The sequence below is a fragment of the Sceloporus undulatus genome, chromosome 6 (genome assembly GCF_019175285.1).
Source record: "Sceloporus undulatus isolate JIND9_A2432 ecotype Alabama chromosome 6, SceUnd_v1.1, whole genome shotgun sequence".
In the NCBI taxonomy this organism is placed as follows: domain Eukaryota; kingdom Metazoa; phylum Chordata; class Lepidosauria; order Squamata; family Phrynosomatidae; genus Sceloporus; species Sceloporus undulatus.
This window is the reverse complement of record NC_056527.1, coordinates 2,459,547-2,472,390: the sequence shown is the minus strand read 5'-3', so window position 1 is coordinate 2,472,390 and position 12,844 is coordinate 2,459,547. Positions and strand designations below refer to the sequence as shown.

At 47.1% G+C, this 12,844-nt stretch overlaps 1 protein-coding gene across 1 annotated transcript in view; it reads right to left on the bottom strand.

Annotated features, from left to right (window-relative positions):
- Positions 1–12,844, bottom strand: part of LOC121932843 (unconventional myosin-Ig-like) — a 59,906-nt gene that overhangs the window by 423 nt on the left and 46,639 nt on the right. The window lies entirely within an intron of this gene.

The window sequence follows — 12,844 nt, the reverse complement described above, 5'->3', positions numbered from 1 at the left end:
AGCTGAGACCATTAGAAAGGAATCTAAGGCCTAATTCCCACTAACTTTTAAACCAGATCGCAAATCGGTTTGAATCAGTTCAAATGGCCCTGGTTCCCACTTGAATCAATTTGCTGAAGCTGGGGGGGGGGGGGGGAGCATGCGCTAGACCCATTTAACCCACCTCTTTTTAACGCTGATGTTTTCAACGTCTTTTTGAATAAATCAATTCTGCGCAACCATGAACCAGACGTGGATCAGAATTGATTTAAATTTGCCTTTTGACTGGCTGGAGAGGGTCCATTTTGAATCGATTAGTTTGTGAATGTGAACCACAAGTGGGTTATTTTACAGGGAAAAATGTGATTGGGGCAAATGTAGTGGGAATCACGCTCCATTGTCGAATCGATCCATCGATTTGGATTGCAAACCACTTTTTTTTGTAAGTGGGAATGAGGCCGAAATGCTACAATTGTGTGAAAGAGAGAGGCCAAGTGAATAAATGTTATAACTGTGCAGTATGAGAGAGGCAAAGTGAAGAAGTGTTTGTGGAACTAAAAGAGGCGTTGGGGTGTGGATCGCACATCTTTTCCCAGGGACTGCACAGTGGGAAGGTAGGGGAAGCGATAGCACAATCCTACTTCACACAATGAGAATTACAATGATGGAACTTCCCAGTAGGATGCTAAACTTGTATTTATAAATTCCATTCTAAAAGCCTATCAGGGGAAGAACTCTTTGCCTGAAGCCCTAATGGAAGGATGGCAGGACTGGGGCCATTCTGACCTCCCAGGGAAAGGGGTTCGGTTCGAGATCCTGGGGCTGCCACTGAGAAGGCTCTCTCTTGACTCTTTACCAGCCATGCCTGTCAAGGTGGTTTACACATAGAAATGTGGTAGTGAACCCACTCCAGGTGAATCCATTCCCTCAATGAGACGGACACTACCAGGAGCCACAGAATTACGCCAGTCCCTTAAGTCACCTTCTTCCCAGTCTCTGACTGGAGCCATCAGGAGAAACCTTTCCACCTCTGACTGGCTGGTGATACTGGGATGTCCAAAACCCTGGCAGGACAACTTGGGTACCAAAGGAAGTCGATTTAGTGGAGCCGTTATCTTTTCAGGCACAACTAGCAACAGAGAAGAGTCCGCCACCTCCCTTGACAGATGGGTTGGGGAGTTTGAACCCACATCTAAGCTTATCTTAAGCCCATCCGCCTCGTTCCTGGCCAACCGTACCCATGGCAACAGGGTGCTAGGTAAGTACCATGGCAACTCGGACCTCAGCACCCTCCTCCTGTGGTGGTCCATGGATGCGGGAAGGAGGCTGGCAGCACAGAGACCTCCAAGTGCAACTTCCACTTAAAGTGGCGTGTGTGTGTGTGTGTGTGTGTGTGTGTGTGTGTGAAACTCCATTGTTTCTACAGTGTAGAGGCACCCTGTATTTCTTTCATTTTATGACCCCTTTTCCTTTGGAGAAAGGATTGTGAGATGGGCAGGGGAGCACTTGCTTTGATTCATTGACCTGTCTTGCTGGGGAAGTGCCCCTGAAGTGTGTCCCCCCACCCCCTATTTCTGTCCACTTTACAAGTGCCTGGGCCCGCCACCACTTTTGCGCATCGCACACGTGCTGCCATCTGGAAGATGACCTCTGCCCTCAGCTCCCCGGTCCCACTGGGCTTCTTTGCAAGCAAGGCCATTGATCCCCATGCCTGACATCTGTCTTTTGCAAGCCTGCCTGATGGGTCCTGAAAAGAAGGAGGCCTCAATGGGACAGCCAGGAAATCTGGCCCCTTCCCTCCTTGAGCATGAGCATGAAGGGGGTCTCCTGCTGCAGACCCTCTGATGGAACCCAGAGCAGACCAGAAAAGGAGGAGATCAAATTGAGGTTGCATCCACACTGGAGAAATAATCCAGTCTGGCACCGCTTTAACTAATAATAATAATAATAAAAAATTTTTTATTTATACCCCGCCCTTCCAGGGATCAGGGCGGCTTACAACAATTAAAAACAGACACAATCCATAATAGTTCAAAGAGTTAAAGGGCAGAGGGGGCTTGCCCTTAGCTTTCTCTGAGGCTGAGAGAGTGTGACTTCCCCAAGGTCACCCAGTGGGTTTCCATGGCAGAGCAGGGATTCAAACTCTGGCCTCCAGAGTTGTAGTCCAAAGCTGAAACTACTACAAGAAAAGAGATTGCACCTAAACACTAGGAAGATCTTCCTGACAATAAGAGCTGTCGGTCAGTGAAATCTGCTGCCTTGGAGGATGGTTGTGTCTCCTTCTTTGGAGGTTTTTAAACAGTGGCTGGATGGGAGGAGGGCTTGGATGGTTTTTTTCTGAATGGTAGAAGGAGGTTGGAGTCCCTTCCAGCGCTAGGATTCTCTTATTCGACACCATGCTGGCTATCTTGGCTAAAGGGCACCATATTTATTTGTCCTTGGCCTCTTTGTGCCTCTACCTGGCTCCCACATCATGCTCTTTTCCCTGTCCCTAAGAAAAGAGATGCCCTGGGCAGCAGAGCTGGTGAAAGAAGGGCAGTGCCCTGATCTGCTGGAGAAGCCAGCCCTTGGAAGCTCACATGGCTCACCAGGGAAACAAAGGGGCCCTTATGGGAACCCAAGCTGTCTTGCCGCACTATTTATAGACTGGCCCCACTGAGCCAAAAAGAAGCCTCTCTCTGCAGCTGCCAAGGAGACAAGGCATGGCTTCAAGGGACCAGCAAGCAGCCTGTCCTGGAAACACCTGCAGAAGGCAAGGCATTTGGAAGCCTCTGTTCATCTGGAGTCGGAGGGCTGTTGGTCAAATGCAAAGGGACCAAAGAAGCGGGCAGGTGGGGAACAAGCGGGGAAGCTGCCCCATGCCCAGAGCTTGGAAATACAGTCAGCTCTCCACACTGGACTTTTGCAGATTTGATTATTCATGGATTTGATCAATATGTTCTCTCCAGGAATCTCTACATCCTCCAGTGCAACTCTATGGTTAACCTCCCCCAAACTTCCCTAGAGAGGCACTTCTCTAGGCACTTGTAGGTCCTCGAGCGCAATTCTATTCCCTCCAACAGATGCTGACCATAGAGTTACACTAGGGGACCAAGAAAATCCTAGGGAGGTGTTCTCTTAGATTTAAAGAAGAATTATATGTGTTTTTCCACTTCCGTGGGAGCCTTGTGCCCCTAAACCCAGCATATGTGGAGGGCCCACTAAGTGCATAGATATAGAATGGGGGGGGGCACCTGGCTTAATGAGGCTACATGTGAAAGGGATCTAGGAGCCCAAGTAGACCACAAGTTGAACAGGAGTCAACAGTGCGATGTGGCAGCTAACAAGGCCAATGCGATTCTAGGCTGCATCAATAGAAGTATAGTGTCTAGATCAAGGGAAGTAATAGTCCCACTCTATTCTGCCTTAGTCAGGCCTCACCTAGAACACTGTGTCCAGTTCTGGGCAAAACAATTCAAAAAAGATGTTGAGAAGCTGGATCGTGTCCAAAGGAGGGCCACCAAAACAGTGAAGGGTCTAGAAGCCATGCCTAATGAGGAAAGACTTAGAGAGCTGGATGTATGTTTAGCCTGGAGAAGAGACCGTTAAGAGATGATATGATAGCCCTATTTAAATATTTGAAAGGATGTCATACTGAGGATGGAGCAAGCTTGTTTTCTGCTGCTCCAGAGAATAGGACACAATGGAGCAATGAATGCAAGCGACAGGAAAGGAGATTCCACCTCAACATTAGGAGGAATGTCCTGACAGTAAGGGCTGTTCGGCAGTGGAACACACTCCTTCCTCGGAGATTGTAGTAGAGTCTCCTTCCTTGGAGGTCTTTAAGCAGAGGCTGGATGGCCATCTGTCAGGGGTGCTGTGATGGAGAGTTCCTGCGTGGCAGAATGGGGTTGGACTGGGTGGCCATTCTTGGGGTCTCTTCCAACTCTATGATTCTATTCTATTACTGTTTTCTTTTTTTCCCTACAGCTCCAAGAATCCTCCAGCCAGTGGCCCAAAAGGTAGCTTTCCCAAGCTGTGCTGGTGCTGGCAGAGTCAAAGCAATGGGTCATGGCACTGAATCAGGAGTCTGCTTAAATTTTAGGGAGAATATTTCACCCTAATAGCTGTTTGACTGTGAAATGGACTGCTTCAGAGAATGGCGGACTCTCCATCCATGGAGGTCTTTAAGCAAAAGTGGAATGGGCATCCAGGAGTGCTGACAGTGCAGTGGTTTAATGCTAATACTGCAGCCACAAGGTTGTGAGTTCAATCCCAGGCAGGGCTCCAAGGTCCACTCAGCCTTCCATCCTTTCATAGGTCAGTAAAACAAGTCTCAGCTTGTTGGGGGCAACTGGCTTATTGACTGTAAACTGTCTTAGAGAGTGCTGAGTTCACTGCTAAGCAGTATAGAAATGTACATGCTATTGCCATTGCTATTGCTTTAACTGTGTCTTCCTGCAAGGCCCTTGGAGTCCCTTCCAACTCTGATGGTTCTATGGTTTTCTTTCTCCTTGAAAACCCCTTTATTTAAAGGAGGCTGAGGACCCCTGCAAGGAGAAAATGAGGGGTGGCTGGAAGTGCTGGAAATGTAGACAACCTGTTTCCATGGACCCACAGGTGGAAGCCATAAGAACAGAAACTGTATGACAGCCCTAGAGAAAAGTGCCAAACCTTCACCTGCTGCTCCCCACCGGCCCCATTGCCATTTCCTCACCCCCTTCCTCTCCTCCTGACACCTTCCTTCTTTTCCTTTTACTCCTTCTCTCCTTTTTCCCCAGCCACTAATGAGGCTTTCTAACAGTCACCTAGCAACCACTTCGCCTGGTTCCCAGGAATTTGCAGAATCGAGGCTGAAGGTTTTCCCTGCTTTGGACTTTCAGTGGAAGGTGCAAAGATCCCAGAACTTTTGGGGGAAGTTACTTTTGGGCCTCAGGACCCAGCATGCTGGACTAAAGTGGTGGCTGATGCTACCACACTGCAGAATTAATGCAGTTTGATGCCACTACAACCTCTTTTGCTAAGTGAGTCTCAATGGTGCTGCAAGATCCCTTTGCATCCTGTTTTTGACTGTAGATCCCACGATCCATCAAGGCTATGCTTATTAGGGGATTCGGGGAGATGTAGGCTCCAAACCTCAACTTTTCCAAATGAGTGCAGGCATTTCTTTATTCACTCCAATACTTGTCAAATGTATCTGAAAAACCATGATCAACGAGGCTCATTTAAATCCACTATGTATCCTATTTGCAGAAATCTATTTGGTCACAGAACATGGTTTTCCTGCACTAAGAGAGTTTAAATATGAACAAGAACTGGGACAGCTCTGTCTGAATATGGAATCTTGCTATACCCTTGACATCGGGCTAAAATGAAGGAGTTCTGTGCAACTTGGATTTGAAAAACTCTCTCTCTCTCTCTCTCTCTCTTTCTGTGGTAGCATCTTCATTTGCAAGGGCACATCTTGACTTCTCAGAGCTGCAGAAGTGTAAATTAAAGTCTCAGGGAACAGGTAAAAATATCCCGCCAAGCTGTTGCTTCGAGTCTCGCACCCAGAATCAGCACAAATGGTTTCACAGGAAAAGTGCAACACATCCAGCATTTTTTCTCCTGCAGCTTCATTAATTATGCATTGTTTATTTTATTTTTTTCAGCCGTAGCTAAAAATACCGACAACTTCCCAACTTTTATAGCTAGAGAGAACTTTCCTAGTAGGCTGCAAAACATGGCATAGGCGCCCCTTGCAAGTTGCTGATCTCCCTTGAAATCTTGTACTAACACAGGCAGGAGTCTACTCCAGATGGGCAACATGTCCCACTCCAGACACTGCTGGACTGCAGGTCCCATCAGGCTTATAGCCAGCAAAGCCAACGGTGAGGAATGACAGGAGTTGCAGTCTCAACAACATCTGGGGAGTTGCAACTTGCCAAAACCGGTCTACACTATGGAGAGCAGGGTTGGGGAAAGTGTGTCCTGTGTGCCGCATGTGCCCTCAAGTCTCACTTTTGTGGCCCCCAAAGATCTTTGAACTGTCAAAAAATGTAAAAAAAACCTTTTTAATATAGTTTTTTGGGAGATTTCCCAAAAAGACGCTGCTTGTGTGTGTGTTGTGCCCCAGGACTGTTTGTTTGCCATCCTTGCACAGCAGTGCAACTCCTGAGGAGCACTCTAACAACTGCACCACCACATCTTTGCAGTTGGTGTATTGCTAGCTGAGCTATAGCAGCAGGGGAATGACGTCAAACCTAGTCTTCCTCTGCTGTGTTTTTTTGATGTCATTAGGGGGAGAGAGAACGGACATGGGGTGAGGATTGCTTGGGGAGGTGGTTGGTGATTGTGATGGTGTAATCGGAGCTCCTATTGGAGTAGTGTGGGGCAAGGGGAGATACAGCGGTAGGAGCGTGGAACCACAACAGAAAGGAAGGTGAGATCGATACTTAATATCTATCTCTCCTTCCATCCACCCTCCTAGCCAAAGAGAACTGAGGGTCAGTCCAACTGTACCACAAACCCTGTCTCTGCTCTTGTGCAATGCCAGGTCTGTCAGAAACAAGACCCATATAATTTACGATCTCATTCAGGATAAGAACTGCGACCTGGCTTGCATTACTGAGACTTGGCTGGGGCCTGAGAGTGAGGCAGTGTGGGCACAGGCCCTTCCAGCCAGGTACTCAGTCAAGGACCAGATCAGGTTAGGTGGGCGGGGGGGAGGTGTTGCCATAGTCCATAAAAACACCTTGACCTTGACCAGGAACCCCATCCGGAAAACAGACTATATCGAGTGTATTTACCTGACCCTGAAGGCTAGGGACAGTTTGGGGATCCTGTTGGTCTACCGTCCACCCCATGGGCTAACAGACTCCCTAGCCGAGCTGACACAGCTGGTCTCGGAACTGGTGTTGGAGTCCCCTAGGCTTCTGGTCCTGGGGGACCTCAACATCCCTTTCGAGGCCAGTCAAGGTCCAACAGGTGCGGCTCAGGAGTTCATGGCTACCATGACTGCCATGGGCCTGTCCCAATTAATCTCAGGGCCCATGCATTGTGCTGGTAACACACTCGATGTCGTCTTTAGTACGGATATGGGCACTCCGTGGGTAGAGATATGTAATATCTCTGCCCTATCATGGATGGATCATTTCCTGGTTGAGGCTCGACTAAAGGCTTCTACCCAAATCCCCCCCGGGGGTGGAAGACCTATTAGGATGGTCCACCCTCCAAGGCTGATGGAACCCAAAAGTTTCCAAAAAGCCCTAGAGGGCTATATGGTTGGAACTGACGGCGACTCTGTTCATGCCCTGACTGACACCTGGGATAAAGCTCTCTCCAGGGCTATACACAGTATCGCTCCCAAGCGTCCTTTCCGGCCTGCTTCCAACAAGCAACCCTGGTACACAGAAGATCTCAGGGAAAGGAAGCAGGCTGTGCAATGACTAGAGCACAACTGGTGAAGACACCAGCACTTAGCCGACAAGACACTCCTTGAGTCTTTTTTGAGGTCTTATGGAGTGGCAATAAGTGCAGCAAAACATTCGTTGTGTGCTGCACGTATTGTGTCCGCAGAGTCGCATCTGGCAGAGCTGTTCAGGGTAGTGAGGGAGCTGACACAACTGCCCCCCTCCCTGAACCCTATATTAGAACCATCTAAGGCCTGCTGTGACGAATTTAACAACTTCTTCGCGGATAAAATCTCTCGGATAAGGGCTGATCTCGACGCCAGTACTTCTTCAGAACCTATAAGAGAGGTATCCAGAGCTTCCGTGGACTCTATTAAACTGGATCATTTTGAGTTTGTGAATACCGAGGATGTGGACAAGATTCTTCGAAGTGTTAGGAAGACGACATGCTCTCTCGATCCCTGTCCTTCATGGCGGACGGCTCAGGGGGGGGGGGTCTGCGGTAACATCTATGCTGTGCCACATAATTAATACATTGTTTAGTGAAGGGCAATTTCCTTCTAATTTAAAATTAGCAGTAGTTAGACCTCTGCTAAAAAAAGCCCTCTCTAGACCCCCCTGATTCGAAACAACTATCGACCTGTTTCACTGCTGCCTTTTTTAGGGAAGGTGATCGAGAGGGCAGTTGCCTTCCAGCTTCAAGCGATCTTGGACGAAACGGATTTTCTGGACCCATTTCAAACTGGCTTCCGGGCGGGCTATGGAGTTGAGACTGCCATGGTCGCCTTAGTCGATGATCTCCGTCTGGGCATGGATGGGGGTAGCGTGTCCCTGTTAGTGCTTTTGGACATCTCAGCGGCTTTCGATACCATTGACCATGGTATCCTTCTGGAATGCCTGAGGGAGTTAGGTATCGGGGGCACTGCGCTCCAGTGGTTCCGCTCCTACCTCTCAGGTAGATTCCAAATGGTGCAGCTGGGGGACTCTTGCTCCGATAAGAGGGAGCTTACATCTGGCGTCCCTCAAGGAGCTATTTTGTCCCCCATGCTATTTAACATTTACATGAAACTGCTGGGAGAGATCATCCGGAGACACGGGGCGCGGTGTTATCAGCTGATGACACCCAAATATATTTCTCTGTGTCTCCAACTGTTGCAGTGACTAGTGATGGCATCTCTCCTCTAGATGCCTGTCTGAATTCAGTAATGGGCTGGATGAGGGAAAACAAACTCAGTCTGAATCCAGAGAAAACAGAAGTACTAGTGATAGGCTCCCTGGGCCCTGGGTAGTGAAATTTTTCCACCTGTCCTGAATGGGGTCACACTTCCCCTGAAGGACTCAGTTCGCAGCTTGGGAGTGCTTCTGGACTCGTCGCTCCAATTGACATCTCAGGTGGATGCGACGGTCAGAAACGCCTGTCATCAGCTTCGGCTGATACGCCAGCTGCGACCCTATCTGGGCCGGGGGGACCTTGAAATGGTGGTACACGCTCTGGTAACCTCTCGATTGGATTTCTGTAATGCGCTCTACATGGGGCAACCCTTGTACCAAACCCAGAAGCTTCAATTAGTGCAGAATATGACAGCAAGATTGGTCGCTGGATGTTCCAGGACTGACCATATAACACCTGTTCTGCAAGATCTTCATTGGCTGCCCATTCACTTCCGGGCACAATACAAGGTGTTGGTTATTACCTATAAAGCCCTAAATGGCTTGGGCCCAGGGTACTTGGAGGACCGCCTCTCCCCATATAATCCGCCCCGCACACTCAGGTCAGCCGGTAAGAACTTGTTGAGGGTTCCAACCTCGAGATATGCGTCAACCTCGCAAAGGGCCTTCTCCATCTCGGCCCCTAAAATTTGGAACACTCTTCCCGATGAGCTCCGTTCCATCACTTCCATGGATTTGTTCAAAAAGAAGCTTAAAACCTTTTTTTCCCACCAGGCTTTCCCCCATGTCCCTTGATACTATGTGGCTTCCCCCTATATGTACTGGCATCATGGATTAACAATTCAGCTGGCTTTGATTTGGGGTAATTGGTTTTATTTGTTTAATGTAATGTTTTAATATAGTGTTATTGCTATGTTTTTATTGAATTTTTTATTCTGTATTGTTGTTTTTATTGCATTTTCTGTACGCCGCTTTGATCATCGCGGAAAAGTGGTATAAAAATAAATTTTTATTATTTTTTATTTATTATATATGCAAACATGGCCTCCCTCACCAAACTCTCCCATCTTTCCCGCCTCATTTTGGGGTTATGGCTCAGCACCTTGGATATTTCAAGTTCAGACTAAAACCCAGAGTGGATTCACTGTGCCACTAAATCACCAGCTGTCACTGCAGGAAAGGATCAAACAGATAACTGGCAACAACAAGTCATTTGAAAATGTTTGTGAGGGGGCCTGGGGGGGGCTTTCAGTGGAGATGGGCCCTAAGACCTTCCTGTTTGAAGCAGCTGCACCAGACACACCAAAGGAGTAGTCCAGCATCCTTAAGGGGCACAAGAAAGGATGCTGGAAGAAATCTCTCCAGTCAGAGAGTTCAACTGCTTGCGCTGGCAGTGTGCCCTGCTACAGCCACCTTCTGACATGGCAGATGAATGGGAAATGGGATGCAGAAATGGCAGAATCTATTGACAGTGGTCCCTCCATCTTCGCTGGGGTCAGGGGTGAAGGACCCCTATGAATGTGGAAAAATGAAATGAAATAACAATAGCCTTTTTACTTAAGAGAACTCCTCTCTAGGAATCGCTGGCTCTTCCAATGCAACTCTGTGGTCAACATATACCAGAAGTTGATCAAAGAATCATGCTGCAGGACCTACAAATGCCTAGAGAAGTGTTTCCTCTAGGCAGTTCTAGGTTCTCCAGTGCAACTCTGTGGTCAACTTCTGGCAGAATTGTGATGAAGGACCTAGAGATTCCTAAAGAGAATATATTAATCAAAACCGAAAATAATCAAATCCGCAAAAGTCAAAGCCGCAGATGTGGAGAACCAACTGTATATCGTTCTGAGGAAGAAGTGAAAATGTAATTTCTTCAGCACCACAGACAGCTCTTTCGAGAAAGGTCTCCTTGCCCTTTCCTAAGGCAACCAAAGATCAGGAATGTTAAAGAGTCCTTCGCCGGCCAGAAAGATCCTCAGCTTTAAAAATGTTACAGTGATGTTACATTACAAATACCTTTCCAGGACAGAGAAAAGAAAATCATTCATCTAACTAAACACTGGGCAAGTCTAGAGGTTCTAAACCAAAGGAGGGCAAGCTGAGGCCCTCCAGATGTTCTTGGACGGAAACTCCCATCCAAACCAGTCAAATCAGATGAGGAAGACTGGGAGACAGAGTCATGGGAGCTTAGAGATGGCAGGTATCCCCAAGGGCCCTCTGATGCAACTGCCTGCCATGCAGAAACACACAACTGAAGCACTCTCCTAAAATGCCATCCATTTTTGTTTAAAGGCCTCAAAAGAAGGAGAGCCCATCACCCTCTGAGGCAGTCTATTCCACTGTCAAACATTTCTCACAGTAAAGAAGTTCTTCCTAGTACTTAGATGGCATCTCTCTCTCTCTCTCTCTCTCTCTCATTCTCTGTAAATTGAGTCCATTGGTTTTCATCCTGGTCTCTTGAGCAGCAGAAAACAAGCTCATTCCACCTTCTACATGAAGTCCCTCCAGATATTTAAAGCTAGCTATCATGTCATCAGACTAGGACGATTTGGACTAGGCCCAAGAAATGAAGCAGGAGAGCAACTAAAAACTTGTTGTGATGCCAATAACCCATTCCTTGCAAATACCATCTTCATACAATCAGAGAGGAGACTATACACATGGATATACAGTAGACCTAAATGGTCCATACCAAAATCAGATCAACTGATCTCCTGGCTTCTATGGATGTTTGTGAAAATGGGACTGTGAGGAAAGCTCACAGGGAAGAGAATCAAGTCATTTGAAATGTGGTCCTGGAGGAGAGTTTGCTGGTATTACAGACTGCCAAAGATCCAAAACATTCAATCCAAGGCAGCAAATCAAGCCTGAACTCTCCCTAGAAGACAAAATGACTAAATGGAGGCTATCGTACTTTCATGAGAAAACATGGTTCATTAGGGGGAAAACACAATAATGCTGGGAAAAGTGGAAGGCTGTGTTAGAGGGATTGATTCAATCACGGACGCCTTGGCTATCCAAAGTCTGCAAGACATGAGCACAGCTGTTGATGTCTGGGGCTCACGGAGGTCTCTTGTTCAGATAACAACAACCCAATCTGCCATTTTCCAGATGCACTTGTGGCCACTGGCTGATAGGAGTTGTAGTGACACACATCTGGAAGGCACTGAGCTGGGGATGGTTGCTTTGGACCCTTTTACCGTGGAAGCCTCACTCCTTGGCACACTTATTGGGAAGCATAGCCTACTGAATAACCCAGTTTGGCACAGCTTTTCAGCATCCTGGCTCAAGGCTATGGAATTCTGGGAGTCTTGGGTGGAAACTCCCATCCAAACCTGTCAAACCAGTCAAATCCAACTCCCAGAATTCCATAGCCTTGAGCCAGAAAAGAGTTAAAGCGGTGCCAAACCGAGTTATTTCTGCAGTGAGGATGCAGCCTGAGTGTGCACAGAATTGCAAATAAGATCATTGTGTGGCCCTTTGCAGGCTTCAGCATTCCTACAGTTATTTTACTCACAATAACATTCAGCAGAAAAGCGGGGCACAAATTCAACACTCAAAGTGGGTGACTAATTCATGAAACAACAACAACAACAACAGTAAAACCAACAAAAATTAAAAGAAACAACGAAGCACCCCATTAAGCCATATATTGATGCAAGCTAAATAATAGCCCCATCTTCACAAGATGACGGAGCGGGATGTGGGAGATCTAGTTCCCCACTGAAGCATGATGCTCACTGGGTGATCTGGGCCCAATTGCTCTCTCTCTCAGCTGGATCTACCTCACAGGGTTGTTGGGAAGGTAAAGTTGGGAAGAGGGTAGCCATTCATGGGATAGAAATATAACTACAGTCGGCCCTTCTTATACACGGATTTTTTATACACGGATTCAAGCATCCACGGTTTGAAAATGTTCCAAAAAAGTAAAATTTACCTGATGTTCCATTTTTATAAGGGACACCATTTTGCCTGTCATATTACTTAATGGGACTTGAGCATACACGGATTTTATACACGGGGGATCTTGGACCAAACCCCAGCGTATAACAAGGATCCACTGTAACAAATGGGATTCCGCAAGTGGAATGCAGTCACAGAATGAAATTAATCCTTTTTAAAAAAATCTTATATTTATGCTTTCATAAATGCTTTTGTATTGGTTTAAATTTGTGTTGTTTTAAATACGGTGTTGGCTACCTTGAGTCCCATTATCGGGAGAAAGGCAGGATATAAATGCATAAATAATATAATAATATAAAGTCAAAGGCTTTCATGAACAGCATCTATAGTTTTTTGTGGGCCATATAGCCTGAAAAAACCAC